The sequence below is a fragment of the Myotis yumanensis genome, unplaced genomic scaffold, assembly GCF_028538775.1.
Source record: "Myotis yumanensis isolate MYYU_CA2020_CCGP unplaced genomic scaffold, mMyoYum1.0.hap1 SCAF_4, whole genome shotgun sequence".
NCBI lineage: Eukaryota > Metazoa > Chordata > Mammalia > Chiroptera > Vespertilionidae > Myotis > Myotis yumanensis.
The window spans coordinates 17,576,603-17,595,977 of record NW_027223755.1 but is presented as its reverse complement, the minus strand read 5'-3'; positions in this window follow the sequence as shown (position 1 = coordinate 17,595,977).

Below are 19,375 nucleotides of genomic sequence, written 5' to 3'. Positions count from 1 at the left end.
ATTTCCCTTCTCCAAAACTCTTTCCACATCTTAATGAATGAGTCATTCCCAGGTCTTCCCTTTATCTCTATTCGTTCTATTATCTCAGGTAGAAGGGGATCTGCCTTTCTCCTATCAAGCCTTAACTATAGGTGAAAGTTCAATCTTGGATCACTTACAAAAGTTCATGAATATTTCAAATCTAACAAATTATTCAAATATGCACATAAATCCCTCTAAAATAAAACAGACCCCAGAATTTTTTAAAAAAGTACTGACTGCAGGTTTAGAACAGTTCATGGCTTACCAGATGATAAGTCTACCACTTTTTCGCCTCCTCTCAGAGGATCAAAACTTCATATAAGATAGATAATAGTAGTTTATAATTAGAAATATGCAGTGTATTTTAAAATATTATATAACAAAGAAATTGTGACATTAACTTACTAGATGGAAGAATAGTTCTTCTCATTTTTTAAATCCCCTGTTAATCTGGCGCCTTAAATTGTCCATGGAGATATGTGAAGATACCTCCATATTTAAAGAATCTATCCTAATCAGCTGGGGGATGATGTCAGAATTACAGATGAGGAATATCAGCCAATACCCTTCACAAATACTTTCTCCCACTTCCCAGCCTGCAGGGTTTAGCAGACTGCTTCAGATCAGCACTGAGTGGTAAGGACAAAAAAAAAAAAGCATGCTTTCACATTCATCCTAACCAAAATGATTCCGTTGGTCAAAATTCTCCATACCCTCACATTACCTTACTCTTCCTTGTTTTTCCCATATTCCAGTCATTTATCTTCAATTTTACTCATTCCATATGGGAATTTATTTATTCTCAACTCCATACCAGTACTCATCTGTCTCTCACCTTGTAACAAGCATATGCCATGAAATTCACTCATGTATTCAACAGTGATTCATTATCCTACAAATACTTTGAAGGCTTATTATATAGTAGATGATGTTCCAACCAAAGAGAGAAATCAACATTTCTTGCTCTCATGCAGCCTCTTTGACAGGATGTGAATAAAAATAACAAGAAATCAAGAATTAAAACTAGAATGTAGAAAATTAAAGTAGGGAGTGAGCTGAAAGTTGACTGGGTGGTTTTTATTGTTGTAAAGAACTGTGTCTTTCACATAAGTTTGCTAGACCAAATATAATATTCTCAGTTGAATTTGAGTTTTAGATCAACAAAGTTTTTATATGAGTACTAGAGGCCCGGTGCACAAAAATTTGTGCACTCGGGGGGTGGAGGGGTCCCTCAGCCCGGCCTGTGCCCTCTCGCAATCTGGGACCTCTTGGGGCATGACCACCTGCTGGCTTAGGCCTGCTCTCTGGGGATTGGGCCTAAGATGGCAATTAGACATCCCTCTGGCAGCCCAGCAGCCCTCGGGGGATGTCCACTTGCCAGTGGGGAACAGTCCTAAGCTGCAGTCAGACATCCTTAGCGCTGCTGAGGAGGCGAGAGAGGCTCCCGCCACCACCGCTGTACTGGCAGCCATCAGCCTGGCTTGTGGCGGAGCAGAACTCCCCCATGTGGGAGTGCACTGACCACTAAGGGGCAGCTCCTGCATTGAGCATCTGCCCCCTGGTGGTCAGTGTGTGTCATAGTGACCAGTCATTCCCAGTCTTTCTGCTGTTAGGGTCAGTTTGCATATTACCCTTTTACTATATAAGATAGAGGCCTGGTGCACAGGTGGGGGCCACCTGGTTTTCCCTGAAGAGTGTCCCGGATCAGGATGGGGGTCCCTCTGGGGTGCCTGGCCAGCCTGGGTGAGGGGCTGAGGGCTGTTTGCAGGCTGGCTGGCGACTGAAGCTCCCAGCCTCTCTTTTTTTTCTTTTCTTTTTTTTATTCTGAGATTTATTTACCTTCTATAATTGAAACATTGTTGCTTTCAGGCTCAGAGTCGGGCGGTGGCAGGCGGGGAACCTTGGCTTCCTCCATCACTGGAGCAAGCAAGCCTCATGTTTGCTTCAGCTGCGTGGCTGCCTGTCGACATCTTTGTTGGCAGTTAATTTGCATATTGCCCTGATTAGCCAATGGGAAGCATATCGGAGGTACAGTTAATTACCCTTTTTGTCTTTTATTAGATAGGATATTCCACTATTGCATGGGGCATACTTATACTTAAAATATTACTTTTTCTGTAGCTGAAATTCAAATTTAACTGGATGATTTTATTTTTATGTTAAATCTGATAACCTTACTTTCACAGAATCTCTTTAATCTTGTAATTTTCAGGTAATATACTTATGGACGTGCTAAATTCTTACATTTTTCTCTATTAAATTACAATAATTTATTTTAATAGACCACAGATGTCTTACTCAATTGTGTATTCATAAGAATACCAAGCCACAGTATCTTAGTAGTAACAGTTAGTAGTCCACAAATATTTGCTCAGAAACATTAGATTAAGCCCTGACCAGTGTTGCTCAGTTGGTTGGTCATGGTACCCTACAGCAAAAGATAGCTCCTTGGATTTCCTGGTCAGGGCCTATCCTGGGGTTTCAGGCTAGATCCCCAGTAGGGGGCATGGAGGAGGCAGCAGATGGATGTCTCACTTTCACATAGGTGTTTCTCTCTCTCTCCCTCTCCCTTCTTCTTTCTCTAAAAATCAATTAAAAATCATTTTACTGGGTCAAATGGGAGTTCTATTTTTAACTTTTTGAGGAAACTCCATACTGTTGTCCACAGTGGCTGCACCAGTCTGCATTCCCATCAGCAGCGCAGGAGGTTTCCTTTTTCTCCGCATCCTCTCCAGCACTTGTCGTTTGTTGACTTGTTGATGATAGCCATTCTAACAGGTGTGAGATGGTACCGCATTGTTGTTTTTATTTGTATCTCTCGGATAATTAGTGACTTTGAACATGTTTTCATATGTCTCTTCATATATCTTCTTTTGAAAAGTGTCTACTTAGGTCCTTTGCCCATCTTTTGATTGAATCATTTGTCTTCCTTTCGTTAAGTTGTATGTGTTCTCTGTAAATTTTGGAGATTAAACCCTTATCTGAAATATCATTGGCAAATATGTTCTCCCATGCAGTGGGCTTTCTTGTTGTTTTGTTGATGGTTTCTTTTGCTGTGCAGAAGCTTTTTATTTTGATGTAGTCCCATTTGTTTATTTTCTCCTTAGTCTCCATTGCTTTCGGAGCTGTGTTAGTAAAGATATTGCTATGACATATGTCTGCTATTTTGCTGCCTATGGAGTCTTTTAGGGTTTTTATGGTTTTCTGTCTTACATTTAAGTCCTTTATCCATTTTGAGTTTGTTTTTGTGTATGGTGTAAGTTGGTGATCTAGTTTCATTTTTTTTGCATGTATCTGACCAAATTTCTCAGCACCATTTATTGAAAAGACTGTCTTGACTCCATTGTATGCTCTTGCCTCCTTTGTCAAATATTAATTGACCATATAGCTTGGGTCAATTTCTGGTTTCTCTGTTCTGTTCCATTGATCTATATGTCTGTCCTTATGCCAGTATCAGGAAGTTTTGAGAACAGTGGCTTTGTAATATAGAATGATATCTGGTGTTGTGATTCCCCCTAACTTTGTTCTTCTTTCTCAGGATTGCCCCATTTGACCCAGTAATACTTCTAGGACTATATCCCAAGAAACCAGAAACACCAATCAGAAAGGATATATGGACCCCTATGTTCATAGCAGCACAATTTACAATAGCTAAGATTTGGAAACAACCTAAGTGGCCATCAGCAGATGAGTGGATTAAAAAACTGTGGTACATCTACAGAATGGATACCACACCACTATAAAAAAGAAGGAACTTTTACCATTTGCAACAGCATGGATGGAACTGGAGAGCATTATGCTAAGCGAAATAAGCCAGTTGGAGAAAAATAAATATCACATGATCTCCCTCAGATGTGGGATATAATGATCAACATAATTTGATGAACAAAAATAGATCCAGAGACAAATGGCAGGGGATATGGGGGGTTGGGGGGAGGGGAGGGATTAAAGAGCAACCAAAGTACTTGTATGTATGCATATTAGCATAACCAATGGACACAGACACTGGGGTGGTGGGGGCTTGCCTGGGGTGGGAATGGTTGGGCGAGGGGGGGAGGTAAAATGGGGAAAAAGGAGACATGTAAAACTTAAGATAATAAAATAAAATTTTAAATGAGAGAAAAATACAACCAAAACACATTTAAATCATCTATATATTGATTATAGATGTTTGTTTCAAATACACAGAAGCTTCTGGAGGTCCAGGGAAAGATTGTTTTTGAGCAACTACCAAGTTTAAGCACTGGGGTAGATGTCAGGATGATTTGCAAGGTAGCTTAAAAATCACATTAAGTAGACAAAATGATTACATGACAAACAATCGGGGAAGACAGAGAGTGAATTGTTATTAATGAAATAGTAATTTGAACATGTACTTGTAAGGGCACTGGACCAGCATTCATACTGCTTTTTTTCATTATGTTTCTACTACTTACTACACAACAACTCAGGACACTTCACTTACTCTACCTGGTCCTTAGATTGATAATTTTAACATAAACTTCATCTTGAAGGGGTAACATTTTGGATATGCTGAATTTAATATACTAAAATTTATTTGGTGTGTTTTGTTTTGTTTGGGGGGGGGGAGTTTGGGGGTATGGAGAGGCCTTTTATTTGTTTTTTTTTCCTTTTTATTGAATTTATTCAGCTGACACTGGGAAACAAAAGTATACAGGTTTCAGGTGCACAATTCCACAACACATCATCTGCAAGTTGTATTGTTAATTGGTTTTGTTTTACCTTCTTTTGGAGTGGATATTAAAAAAAAATCAATATTATAAATATATATATATATATATATATATATATATGGCTTGCATTATATTTTACACTGAACATCACTGTTTTAGTAGTGTTGAAATTATGAAAATTATATCTCTAAGTGAAAAATCTGTTTTTATTAGTTCTTTTAATATTTAGAAAGAATCTTCTGGGTTTGTTTTTTTTATTTTGTGTTGTGTGTTTTTTACCTTTTCAAAGAAATAAAGCATCAACATATATAAGGACTATTTATACAATAATAAAGTTATTCTAAGAATATATTTCTCATATTATGCATAAATCACTAGTAATAATTTGAAATTTATTTCAATACAGTTGTTTACTGAAAATGTAGCAAACTAATGAAGAACCAAAACACACGAATCAGCTTTATAACTGTCTATAATTTGCATTTTAGTACATTTGCTCCTCTGAGGGAAACATTTACATAACGCAGTTTAAATTATCATGCTAAACTAAGATGAACATTTGTTCATGCTTTATTTATAAATGTAGCTGACACAAAAACACTGTAAAATACATTAAGACTCCTACTAATACTACTAATAATTCTCTGAGTTAATAAAACTTTGCTTAATTTTTAACATTCCCTATGAGAAACAAGAGTATTCATTATTTAAGGATTCATGTGAATTAATTATTTCATTTTCTACAAATTAACCCCTACATGAATCTTGTGAATAAAATCACTGGCTGTTACTGAGCCATTGTAGACAGACTTGGTGGCCACACTGCCTTCACACGAAGAGGATCAAGATTCCGTCCATTTCGGCTCACTTTCCAGTTTATTTCCCACCCTGGAAGACTTAGGAGGTCGTTCATCATTTCCCAAGCCCTCTGCTGCTCTATACACCTCATCTGGCCCAAAACCCAGAGGGGTAGCCCCACTGCAACAAAAGTAGTTAACATTTATGTGAGCTTAGCATTCATTTAAATTTTTTCTTTTATGTAACTCATCATTTCATCTTCCCAACAGGTCCATCAGGTGAGTACTATTATTATCTTATTATTCATAAGAAATTAAGGCACAGAAAATGTTAACTTTTCCCTGTTTTAAACTTGGAATGCACAGAAGTAGAATTAGAATATTGGAAGTCGGCTCAATGCTGGTGATCTTAACCACTATGCGTCACTGATTCATGGTGCAAGAAATATTATTTTGTTTGTCATTACACTTTACCTAACAGCTCAAATCCCATGGGTACATTACAGTACTGAGAAGTAGTCATTGTTAGTAAATCCTAATTAAGCTGTAATTTAAATAAAAATAAATACTTTGGTTATTGTCTATTCTACATTTTACAGGTATTTAATTTAATGATAAATTCACAGAAAATATTTTATTTATTGAACACTGTGTGGCATTTGTTACTATGCCAATAAAACCCTTGAGCATTTCTATCTAATTACCAGAAACAGGATAACATTGATTGTGCACTGTTTCTTTGGTAATAGTCTACCAGTGACTGTTATTTTTCAGTGTATATTGTAATGTTATCATAGTAATTTATGACCGTAAATTAAATGTATAGACCTACAATTTGGTGAGTATCATTTTCCTTCCTCTACCTCCTTTCCCTCTTCTTTTATATGTTAACCTAATTAGAAGTTGTTTTATAGCTCTGTCAGAATTGTTAAAATATTTAGCACTTTAAAATATTAATCAGAAATCATTACATATTCATTTAAAGACTTTCTGCCTACCTGACATGGAAAGACATAAAAAATGAAATATCTCCCATAAAGCCATTGAAAGAAAATAAAACTGCCTATAATATATTCATTACATGAAATAAATCCCCCTGGACTTCTGGACTTGAACTCATCAGATTTCTTCCTGTTGAACATTAGTTTGTATTTTGAGTAAAAACTGCGTAGTTTTCAATTATAAAATTTTCATTTACTTTAAAATCAAAATTGCTAATTGATCAACTTCAAACACTAAGTATCTGATGCATTAGGAACTTTACTGTCCTCTACAAAATGTATATGGATAAGCACTACTATAAAGATTAATCAGTTATATTGAGACTAGAGGCCCGGTGCATGGATTCATACATCAGTGGTCCCTTGGCCTGGCCTACATCCTCTCTCAATCTGGGACCCCTCAGGGGATGTCAGACTGCCAGTTTCAGCCCAATCCCTACAGGCCAGGCCGAGGGACCCCACCAGTGCATGAATCTGTGCACTGGGCCTCTAGTATGCATGTAAGATCTTTGGTTATTCTCTTCTCACCCTCCCCCCCACTCATTTCCCTCTGAGATTCATCAGTCTGTTCCGTGTTTCCATGCCTGTGCATTGAGGGTCTGTCCCCTGGTAGTGAGTGCAAGTCATAGCTATCAGTCAAATGGCTTTTATATATATACTAGAGGCCCAGTGCACAAAAATTTGTGCACTCGGGGGGGAAGGGAGGGTCCCTCAGCCCGGCCTGTGCCCTCTCGCAGTCTGGGACCCCTCGGGAGATAACGACCTGCTGGCTTAAGCATGCTCCCGGGTGGCAGAGGGCAGGCCCAATCCCTAGGTGCAGCCCCTGGTCGGGCTCAGAGCAGGGCTGATTGGGGAGTTGGGGCGCTGCCCCCTGTCATGCACAGAGCAGGGCGGATTGGGAGGTTGTGATGCCACCCTCAGTCACGCTCAGGGTAGGGCTGATTGGGGGGTTGGGGCACCGCCCCCTGTCACACTCAAGGCAGGGTCAATGGGGAGGTTGCAGCACCACCCCCTGTGATGCACAGAGCAGGGCCAATCAGGGGGTTGGGGCGCTGCCCCCTGTCACGCACAGAGCAGGGCCAATCAGGGGTTTGGGGTGCTGCCCCCTGTCACTCACAGAGCAGGGCCCATCAGGGGGTTGGGGAGCTCCCCCCTGTCACGCACAGAGCAGGGCCCATCAGGGGGTTGGGGAGCTCCCCCGTCACGCACAGAGTAGGGTGATAGGGGAGTTAGGGCACCGCCCCCTGTCACACACAGAGCAGGGCGGATCAGCGGGTTGGGGTGCTGCCACTGTCACACTCAGGGCAGGGCCGATGGGGAGGTTATGGCTCTACCCCGTCACACACAGAGCAAGGCCCATGGAGGGGGGTGGGGGGGGGGCGGGGCGCTACCCCCTGTCACACACAGAGCAGGGCCGATCAGGGGGTTGGGATGCCACACCCTGTCACTCACAGAGCCGCAGGGTGATCAGGGGGTTTGGGCGCTGCACCCTGTCATGCTGATCTGGTGCCAGGAGGCCTCGCGGCTCCGCTGATCCTGGTGCTGGGAGGCATATTACCCTTTTACTATATAGGATAGAGGCCTGGGGGCCGGCTGGTTTGCCCTGAAGGGTGTCCTGGATCAGGGTGGGGGTCCCCACTGGGGTGCCTGGCCAGTCTGGGTGAGGGGCTGAGGGCTGCTTTCAGGCTGGCGGTTTTGACTAAAGCTCCCAACCGCTCCTTTTTTTCTTTTTCTTTTTTTATTCTGGGCCAGCTTTAGCTCTGGCTCTAGCTCTGAGGCTTCCGCTGCTGGTTTGTTTCGGTTCTATAATCGAAACAATGTATAACTTCAGCTCTGAGATCCCAGCCGGCTATATTTGTTACAAAGTTTCAAACTGCCAGCTCAGAGGCCGGCAAGTCAGGCAGGGAACGTTGGAGTCTGCAGTCACGGGAGCAAGCAAGCCTCCCTGCTTGCTTCAGTGCATGGCTGCCGGCCGCCATCTTGGCTGACAGTTAATTTGCATAAGGATATGCTGATTAGCCAATGGGAAGGGTAGCGGTCGTATGCTAATTACCATTTTTCTCTTTTATTAGTGTAGATATATATATATAACTATTTGACTTCAATTCCCAATTAATATAAATGTTTCCATTAGATAAATTTTACATCTCTATGATGTCTTTTTTTGCAATCATGCTCAGCCAGCCATCATTGATGTCACCATGCCCCACTATCAATTAATAAGTACTTTTCATTGCGTATGTAAAATGGATGATCAAAATGTGTTCCTTCCTGAATCTATCATCTTGCCATGTGTGATGTTTTCATTTCGTAATAAACACTAGGAGGGAAAAGAGTGCCAGATACATTGAGTGCCAAATTCCTGAACTCTTTCCATCAACATCCCCTTCAGAATGGTCTCTCTCTTCCCTGGACATCTCCTTCATGATCTTGCTCTGATAGAAACCTGCCTCTCCCCTCAGAACAGATTGTCATCTGAACTTCTCAAGGGATACTTGCTTTATGTATTTGTTTTTTCTACTTGTTCTCCTCCTCGCTGTGGAATAATTGGCTTGCAATATGTACCTATTTAATGTGCACAACATAATAAATTTTGGTGTACGTGTACAGCTGCAGATCAATCAGCACAAAGTATTGAGTAATAGATCCAGCCATCTTCTCCAAAAGTTTCCCCAAGCCCCTATGATATAATCCTTCCCTTCTGCGCCTGCATCCGTTCCCTGTCCCAGGTGACCACTGACCAGCTTCCTGTCAGTTCTGTGATTTATCTTATTTTTTTTCTATGTAGGCTTCTTATCAATACACTTCCAAGTGGCTAAGCCATTGCTGCTTCCAGACACCCTCTCTCACTTCCTCTTTCTCCTGGATCTTTAAATAGATGCTCCTTTTATTTGTTCAGCAGTATGTTCTCAAAAGTCTCCTGTTTACTTTAATATCTTTATGTTTTCAAATAAAGTGAGATCATTTTGAGACCCAGAGACGCCAAGAGAACATGTCCAGCTTGTTCTTGGTGCTTCTCTGAGCACTGGGTGTTGATCGCTTCCCTTTCTCAGACACGCTGCCGCACAACTCACAAGGCTTTCCTGGACTGACCAGTTCCTCCCCTTCTGATGCACGTGTGTTCAGGCAGTGAGAAGAGGTGGCTACCATGAAAAGAGCTAAATGTCACTGAGCTTCGTCTCAGTACAGAAACTATGTTTCCCCAAATTCAAAGTGGCTTTATTAGTCTTCACAGTCTGCTCATTGAAGCTATTGTCACTCATGGGTCATCAAAGTACTTTTCACTTTTATACGATTTATAGTGTGAGGAAGTCCTGAAATTGTGAGATATGAACTGTCACTGTTAGTTATTAGGTGGTGAATTTCTGTTTGATACCCTCCCTTTGGTATCTTAGTAGTAACCAGGGGAGAATATGACAAGTACCATGAGTCAAATGCTATTTGAAACAGTAAATCTTGAAAACAACATTGTATACTATTTTTTGAGTGAACTGTAGCCATTGAATCATGCTTCACCTCTTTTAAGAGACAAGAGGAATGCATTGAAGCATGGTTTTCATAAGCCACAGGCGTTCTATTTAAATATTCATTTCAGTCATACCATCCATAGCACACATGTGTACACTTTCCACTCAGTGAATTTTACCACACATCGTCACAGAAATTGAGACCATCATATAAATATGAAGTGTATGTCATATACATCAATATCTAAGCAAGATTTTAATTGCAAATGCACTCTATGAAGCCTCTAATAATTAATGAACCTTCACACACTTTCTTAAGGGCAGGGAATATTTTAATTACTTCAAACAATACACAGAATGATTTACCTATATATTTCAACAAATTTAAATTTTTATGTTTACAAAAAAAAGATACAGCAGAAGTACTCCTGTATAGTCTAAATATTACTTGCATTTCCAAAAGAGTAATTAATTTTATTACATACCCTAGGAAAAGGGCACACTAACACGAGATTTTAGATAGCTCTTTTAGCATGAAACTAATTCAAATTAATAGAGGAGTAATTGTCCCTCTCCATTGCTACATGTATTATCTAATTAAAGAATGAATAAAATGTCACAGCAAGGAGACTGACATTTATTTAACAAGAAATCATTAACAATGTGTCTGTTCCTATTGAACGCAGGGAAAGCTACACAGCTGAATGTGCCTGATAATCTAGCAACTGTGTCAGTTCGCTTTCATCCACACAGCATGTGAAAAAAGACACATATCATTTTGTACCTTTGTTTTGGAAGCATAACTGTGTATTTATCCCATAAAATAATAATTAAAAACAAGAGTTAAGACAGTTGCATGTTCTGTGGAAATACGGAAAATCAGTTAGCCCTTTTCTCTCCTTCTGTAGACCAGTGGTTCCCAAACTTATTTGGCCTACCGCCCCCTTTCCAGAAAAAAATATTACTCAGCCCCCCCTGGAAATTAATTTTTTAAAAATTTTAATAGCAATTAAACAGAAAGATATATGTATTAATGTTTCTACCTTTTTCGTAAAATATAGTAAAGAAAGGTGTAAATTAGAAACATTGAAATTTGAAATTATGAAACTATTTATTGAACTCAGAATAGAAAGGTAATACAAAAAAAGTTAAAACAAATGCACCTGTGGCCATCACCGCCCCCCTGGATCGCTGCAGCGCCCACCAGGGGGCGGTAGCGCCCACTTTGGGAATCACTGCTATAGACTAAACTCTAATTGTTGGGTAACCTTAAAGTTGGCTCATGGCTGAGAACTTGAGGTTAGACATTTCTGCTTATAAGGGGCCTTATGCTATTTCCACCAGGGTTCAAACAAGAAAGTAAAACATGTTAGGAGCCTGAAGACGGGCTGCATGGTGGCAAGCAGACATTTCTCTTCTTTTGTTTGGACATGGCCCTGAGTACATGTGTTCCTAATCACATGTTATCAGTTTCTGATGTGGTGTGGGTAAATTTGACCACATGCAACTTAAACTGTAGCTTCCATCTCTAGATTCTCTCTCCTATTTAACCATTGCTAATGGTGCCTTCCTATCGCTGCTGCTAGTATTGCCAATTCCACACTTTATAGCAGCTACAGCCACCATTGTTACTCTTACTACATGTGCACACACTCTCTCTCACACACAATGTGTTTGGCTTGCAATTGACAAATATATCTTCATCTCTTTATTTTGAACTTTTTTTGTCTCTTGTAATACTCGATATAAAACTGTCTTTTGCTATTTACTTCAATTAGAGGAACTTTATTTTTCAATACAGTAAATGTGATAATTGACTTATGGCTAATTTTATATTTATGGTATAATAATATAATTATGGTAGTAAAAGTCTGCCATGGCATGTGTGAAATTGTGCAAATAATTGTATTCTCGTGTGTGCATGTGTGAATTTCTAGTTAGTTGTTGGTTTTACAAGTGGCGGTGGTCATTGTCTATACACGAGAGAGGCTAATTAATATGACTCTAGTTAGTATATCTTCCAAGGTGTTATTAAAATCTGTAGGTAAGTAGGTTTTATGTTCTCACTTCTCCATTTTCTTCTATGATTATTACAGACCTGCTTATTGTCTTGATTTTTAAATAGGTGTATTGACATCAATATAAAGGGTCTTACAAATTACTAAGTCCTATTTTCAGAGACAGAAACTTATCCAAGGCCCCCTGCTCTGTACTATACAATTTTATATTCTCACAGCTCATAAGAAGTTTAATACCAAAGTCATTCCATGGTGATTTTTTTCAGCCATAATTGCTGTGTATTGATGAGAGAGAGAGAGAGAGAGAGAAAGATCATTGCAGTTTGTACTAGTAAGTGGTAGTCTCACTTGAGTCTGGTTTGTGGCAGCTGCCCCTTTAAGAGTTATGGGGGTAAGGACTACACTTGAGGTGAAGCGGCCACAGCACTATTGCTGTCGGATACATTGCCCTGGTTTTTATGACTGCATGACTGTACTCTGCTTGTGAATTCTGACTTCTCTTGGCTACCTAGTTTGTTAGATGTTAGTATTGAAGAAATCCAGTTATTAGTTGGTCAAGACCTTAGAGTGTTTAAGTAGTAGAGTGAGATTCACAGCCCATCGCGATGGCTCCTAAGTCTTTGCTTTTTCTTCTTTCCCACAGTGCTACTCTAATTTTGTGTTGTTTAATTTTCCTCTTTCCTCTACCGAATTCTTTTTTATCAAATGACATGATAATAAACAAAGTATTTAATAAGGCCTACAGGTCATGCATGTGCCTTTCTGAATGTATTGCTCTGGTCTTATTCTGATAGGGGGACCTATAATCTGATAGATAGAGCACTTGAATTAATCTGAAAAATAATCATATTATTTTAAATCTTAGAACACACATACTTATGTGATTGGGGTGTTGAGTTTTTCTTAACTTTCCTTTGCAAGGCCTGTGCGAAACAATTGAGGAGGTGACTCAGCTGTGAATCCAGCAAGCAGGCGGATAAGCATGGTCAGGCCAACCCACCAGGAGTCAAAACATCATCTCATCAGCATCATCTCATCGCCTGATGATTAAGGACAATAGCTGACTTCTGGGGCCCCCTAGGCCTGCATGTAGCTGCATTTCCATTCCACTTCATAATCCTGTCCCCTGCCCCTTGCTGGAAGACAGGATTTGCATGCTTGTAAGCTCCCTGTCTTCTTGGTTGGATAGTCTTCTCAATAAATGCCTTGTATGATTCCACCCTGCCTTCATGATTGGAAACACTGACAGGCAGCCCAAGACCAACAGGGTTTCCCGGTAACAATTCCATAAATCTCTCTCCATCACCTTGTCTACTGAGTGCAGCCCCAATGAATTGCTTTCTGTTTTTGAGTGTTCCACATATGCAGAACACTATCAGAGTCTTTGCATATGTAGTTTTCTTTGCCTGAGAATTCTTCATTACCCAGCATGACCTTCTATCCTATACCTGTCTCTTAAACTCTTAACTTTATATAATTCATCTTCCAAGGCTCAGGTGAAACACACAAGAAGGCACTCTTCGTCCCCCATCTTGATGATATGCCCACCACCTCCACATGCTTGAGCACTGACTGACCCCCCGCCTTTACTTAACCTCCTAGATCTATCTCTAGTACTGCTGAAATCCCAGCATATTTCTCCAATTCTATCAAAAATTCTTTTACATTTTAAATGTATGAAATCAGAATGCTATTTACAGCCAGTATGCACATTTGTAGAAGCAGTTGTTTTATTATACTGGTACCAATTGTTTTCCTAAAATGCTGCTATTAAAAAGGCATATCTTATTTCTTAAGAGATATTAGAGTTTAAAAAAAGCCTGCAGCGATATTTCACAAATAGCCCTAAGCAGTTTTCATATGATTTATGAGGCCGTTATTAGCACTATAGCCACTTAGTGAATGAGGAAACAGAAGCCAGAGCGGAAGGTGCTAAACACATTACTGGGTGAAGAGCAAATGAATAAATCCATCAAGTCCTTTATGGCACTGAACCAACCCCCTCGGTGACAATTAGCTTGTGCTTGCATATGTCAAAGTACCCTTGCCTCAGTGCCTTCCACCCCTTCTGAGGCCAATGTCCCTGGTCTCGATGGGGTTTTTTACTTGCTTCTCTGACCTTCCCAGAAGACTGGTTATTTCTTAGATACCCTTCCTTTCAGCTCAGCCTGAGGAAGCCTCTGCTGCCCTCTGCTGGTTGCAGCTAGTAGTTAGGATTTTTTCTTGAGATTCCAGTTCAAATCAGGAGAAAGCAAAACAAAATGAGGAAATACCACTCAGCTAATTACATCACTAAAAGTGCTTCGTTTGATCCCCAAAGAGGGCATTTTATTTGTCATATGAGATATCAATTCAATGTTGTTTCTTTTCCTTTTGAACAAGCATGTGTGTGTCCTACATCTATTTAGAGTGAGACCAGAATGTACAAGAAGACTGGATGGTGAATGGCCTTTCACTTTGCTCACGCTATCCCTACCAAATAAAGTTTGTGAATGACAGGTGAAAAGGAAAAGCATCCCAAGAAATGATTACTCTAAAGGTTGAATTTTTATTGCAATCTTTTGATCTGGTATATTCTGACAGAATGGCACATCATTCAGTCAACCGTCTTACTATAACAATCAACCAATGTCATCTAGGATTCTAGGAATTAGTAGGGTTCCCATTTTCTTGACTGACACCAATGTGTTCTGTGTTGCCACCCAAATTGGCACATGTTCCTGAAATTGGCCACTGTAAGCTAAAAATGGTCCCCCCTTTCCCTAATAGGAACAGTAATACCTCTATTATTCCTGGTCACTCCTTTTGCTCTTCTGTAACTTTTCTCTTCATGTATACGTTAAAATTGGCAGACTTCTTTTTTTTTCTAATTCTTGTTTTGTTTGTTTTCTAAATTTTCTGTAGCAAATAGTATTTTGTGGTAGAAGAGGACAGACTTCTAAATCAATACAAGTTTATTCTAAAAGTAAACAAGCTAAATTAATTCAGAGAAACACACGTGGAGTGGAAGGATGAATGGCACAAATGAGAGACAGCTTTCCTTTTTTCACTGCTGAAATGGGGATGATAGAATATGCATGATCATGTTGGGTTTGTGGTGAGGATATGACTATTGTCCTTATTCTTTAAAATGTATAATTTAAGTCTAGAGAAAAATGTTCCCTTTTGATGACTGGTTCAATAAGTTATGAAAAATATGAATGGTTGTATAAATGCCACTAGAGTCAAGATACAAATGTCTCGTTGCCCTCTAAATTTCATCTTGCTGACCCTTTAGAGTCAACCCCCAAACCCAGCTTTTACTTCTGGCAACGACTGGTTTGTTCAGTCCCTTGCAGCTGTCCCTTTTCCAGGTTGTCATATGAATGGTATGTGTTATGTAACCTTTGGCATCTAATGTGCTTTACCTAGGACACTTGCATATGAGATTTGTCTCTTGATGCTATTGTGCCTATTCAATATTTTCCTTCTCATTATGAGGCAGGATCTCAGGGATAACTGTATCACACATTGTTTATCCATCCGCAAGATTATTTTTAGTTTTTGACGATTGAGAATAAAGTTGTTACAATTAATTCAGGTTTTGTGTGAACATAAGTTTTAATTCTTTTGGCTACCTGCCTATGAATAGAATAAAGTGTTCATATGATAAGTGATAAGTGTATATCTAACTCCATAATTAATTACCAAAGGTTTTCAAAGTCTGGTTAGTATTTTACATTCCCACAAAAAAATATGAGAATTCAGTTTCCCTATATCCTTGCCAGTACTTACTATTATCATATTTAAAAATAATTTAGCTATTGCAATAGTTTCATAGTGACATTTAATTGTGGCTTTTATTAGTATTTATTTTATCATTAACTAGAGGCCCAGCGCATGAAATCGTGCATGGGTAGGATCCCTAGGCCTAGCCTGCGATCAGGGCCATCTTCTGCCTGTTCACCAGTGCCCAGTCCCGCTCCACCGCCACCATCTATAGATTGGAGCCTGCGGGCCAGGGGGAGGGACCAAGAGGTCTGCCTTCCACCTGCTCACCAGTCCCCAGTCCCAACCTGCCGCACACCCACCGGGTTCCTGTTCACCATCCAGCTATCAGAACCTGAAGGAAGGGGGGAGGGACTGAGAGGTGGTTAATGCACCTCATAGCAACTGGGCGAGTGGTAGCTCTGGTCGTTATGGTCACTGGGCTTTTATTATATAGGATGGTGTTAATCACATTTTTATGTGCTTATTTGTTATTGGTATATTTTCTTTGATGTAATATGTGTTCACATTTTTTGTTCAATATTTATGAGGTTATTTAATTCTAATGGTTGATTTTTGTAGTGTTCTTTTCATATTCGGATACAGTATTTGCCTTTTCATTTTGTTAGCATTGTCTTTTGCAGGGCAAAAGTTTTAATTTTGATGAAGCACAATTTACCAATATGTTCTTTATTGGGTCATGCTTTGGGTATCATACCTAGGAAAACATTTTTTTTTTTTTTTTAAAGAGTTTGAGTCAAAGATAAACCTGCAGTAATGAGTTCTTTTTTTAAAAAAATATATTTTATTAATTTTTTACAGAGAGGAAGGGAGAGAGATAGAGAGTTAGAAACACCGATGAGAGAGAAACATCGATCAGCTGCCTCCTGCACACTCCCTACTGGGGATGTGCCCTCAACCCAGGTACATGCCCTTGACCGGAATCGAACCCGGGACCTTTCAGTCCAAAGGCTGATGCTCTATCCACTGAGCCAAACTGGTTTTGGCTTTACCTAGGAAAACTTTGCCTAAAAATTTTTACAAGATTTTTCATCAATGTTTTCTCATAAAAATTTTACATTTTTACATTCTGCATGTCGCTCTATGATTCACTTTTAATTGGTTATTATATAAAGTTTCATCTTTTGGGGGTATAGATGCATGTATGTACCAGACTGTTTTTTGAAAGGAATGTTTTCTCATTGGTTGAATTTTCTTTTTACCTTTGCCAAAAATAGACTGACTATATATTTTTACTGTCTTTTGAGACTCTCTATTCTATTGTATTTATCTATGGCTTGATAATTGTAGTATTAGTGTAGCTCTAAATCAGTATATAACAGGTATCTTTTTTCCTTTTCACAATTATTTTTTATTGTACTCCCTTTGTATATCCATATAAATTTTATAAACAGCTTGTCAAAATCTACAAACGAATCCTGTTGAGATGTTTATTGTGTTGTGTATGGATTGTGTGTAAAATGATGCGTTGTCTGTATCTGTTTCTATTTTTTAATTGATGGCTCTGGCAATTACTAAAGGCATAGCTATCATTTAAAATGCTAATTAAAGTTAGCATTTACCAGGTCTAGTAAAATGATTATTTTTAAAGCCACATAGGTGGCTTTTTCTCCCTCACTTTATGTTATGGTTGTTATAAATATATTACCTCTATATACATTGAAATCCCTACTAGAAAGATTTATAAATTTCGCTTGTAACATTCATGATTTTTTAAAATAACAAGATAAGAAAATAGTCACATTTACCAAAATAGTAACCTTTTTCTTTTACTGTCATCTTACAGTTTAAAGACTGCCTCTTTGCCTCGCCGGCATGGCTCAGTGGTTGAGTGTCAACCTATGAACCAGGTGGTCATGGTTCAATTCCTGGTCAGGACACATGCCTGGGTTACCTTGCTGGCTAGGTCAACAGTGGTGGGCGTGTGAGAGGCAGCTGATCGATGATTCACTCTCATCATTGATGTTTCTGTATCTCTCTCTCTCCTTTCCTCTCTGAAATAAATAAAAAATTTTCAAAAAAAAAAAAAAGAAAAGATTGCCTTTATAGTCATTTTTCTTAAGTGTGAAGAATTTCCTTTAACATTTTTTTTATTTTTTTTAAATATATTTTTATTGATTTCAGAGAGGAAGGGGAAAGAGATAGATACATCAATGATAAGAGAGAATCATTGATCAGCTGCCTCCTGCACACCCCCTACTAGGGATCGAGCCCATAACCCGGGCATGTGCCCTTGACTAGAATCAAACCTGGCACCCTTCAGTCCACAGACCGATGCTCTATCCACTGAGCCAAACCAGCTGGGGCTAACATTTTTTTTTAGAGTGAGATTGTTCACAAATCTTTTCATTTTCCTACATTTGAGAATGTCTTTATTTATTATTCATTCTTTAAGGATATTGGCACAGGATTTAGAATTCTGGGTGGAAAGTTTGTCCCCCCTCACTTCCTCCCAAGCAATTTCAATGTCTTTCCAATGTCCTCTAGATTCCATGTTTTCCAGAAGAAATTCACAGTGATTTGAATTGTTATCCCCCCCTTAAGCTGAGTATCCTTGTTTGCTGTCTGCACTCAGGATTACATATATTTTTATCTTTGATTTGAGGTCTTTGATCGTGATGTACCTGGGCAAGAGGTATACTTTCCAAAGTTTGCTGAACTTTAATCTATATGTTCATGATTTTTTAACAAATTTGGGGAATTTTCAACATTATTTCTTCTTTATTATTCTGAACCAATCTCATTACTTCTTTCCTTCAAGGACACCAAAGTAGTAAATATTAGATTTTTTGATACTGTCCCCCAAACCTCTAAGGCTCTATTTTTTCTTTTATATTTTTTCCCCTGTTCTTCTAATTGGACAAGTTCTGTTGATATATCATCAAGTTCTTTGTCACTTTCATCTATTTTCTACATTCTGCTGCTATTAAGCCTTCACAGTGAATTTTCAGTTTTGGTATTGTGTATTTCAGTTCTAACATTTCTACTTAGTTTTTTTTATATATAGTTTCTATTTCTCTGATAAGAATTATATCTTTCTCTTTAAGCATTTTCACATGTGGAGCAAGGTTACAATACATAGTTAAAAATCTCAACTTTGGGTTTGCCACTGTTTATTGGTCACATTTTGCAGTTTTTATTATGTCCAGTAACTTTGACTTGGCCTTTGGACATTTTCAATATTATTTTGGAGACTCTTGATTCCTTTAAAGTAATTTAAAGAAATATGTGTTGAAATGTGTCTGTCTATCTTTGCACATAATTAACCTGGTTAGGTTAATTCCATTAATGTGTCTGAGCTCTAATGTGTGTGAATCAGTTTGGTTTCCACAGCCTTTGCTATGCTGTTCTTGCCACTCAGTGTATGTGCCATTGAGAGATTCCCTGGGATTTGGACAGTTCCAGGGATCAGCAACTTTTCTTGATAAAGGGTAAATAACATGTTAGTTTTTGTGGACCACATATGGTCTCTATTACATATTCTGCTTTGTTTCTTGTTGCTTGCTTATTTGTTTTACAGCCCTTTAAAATTTAAAAAACTATTCTTATATTTGGGCTGTCCAAAGTCTGGACATAGGCCAGACTGTTCTGAGGGACATTGTTTTTCAA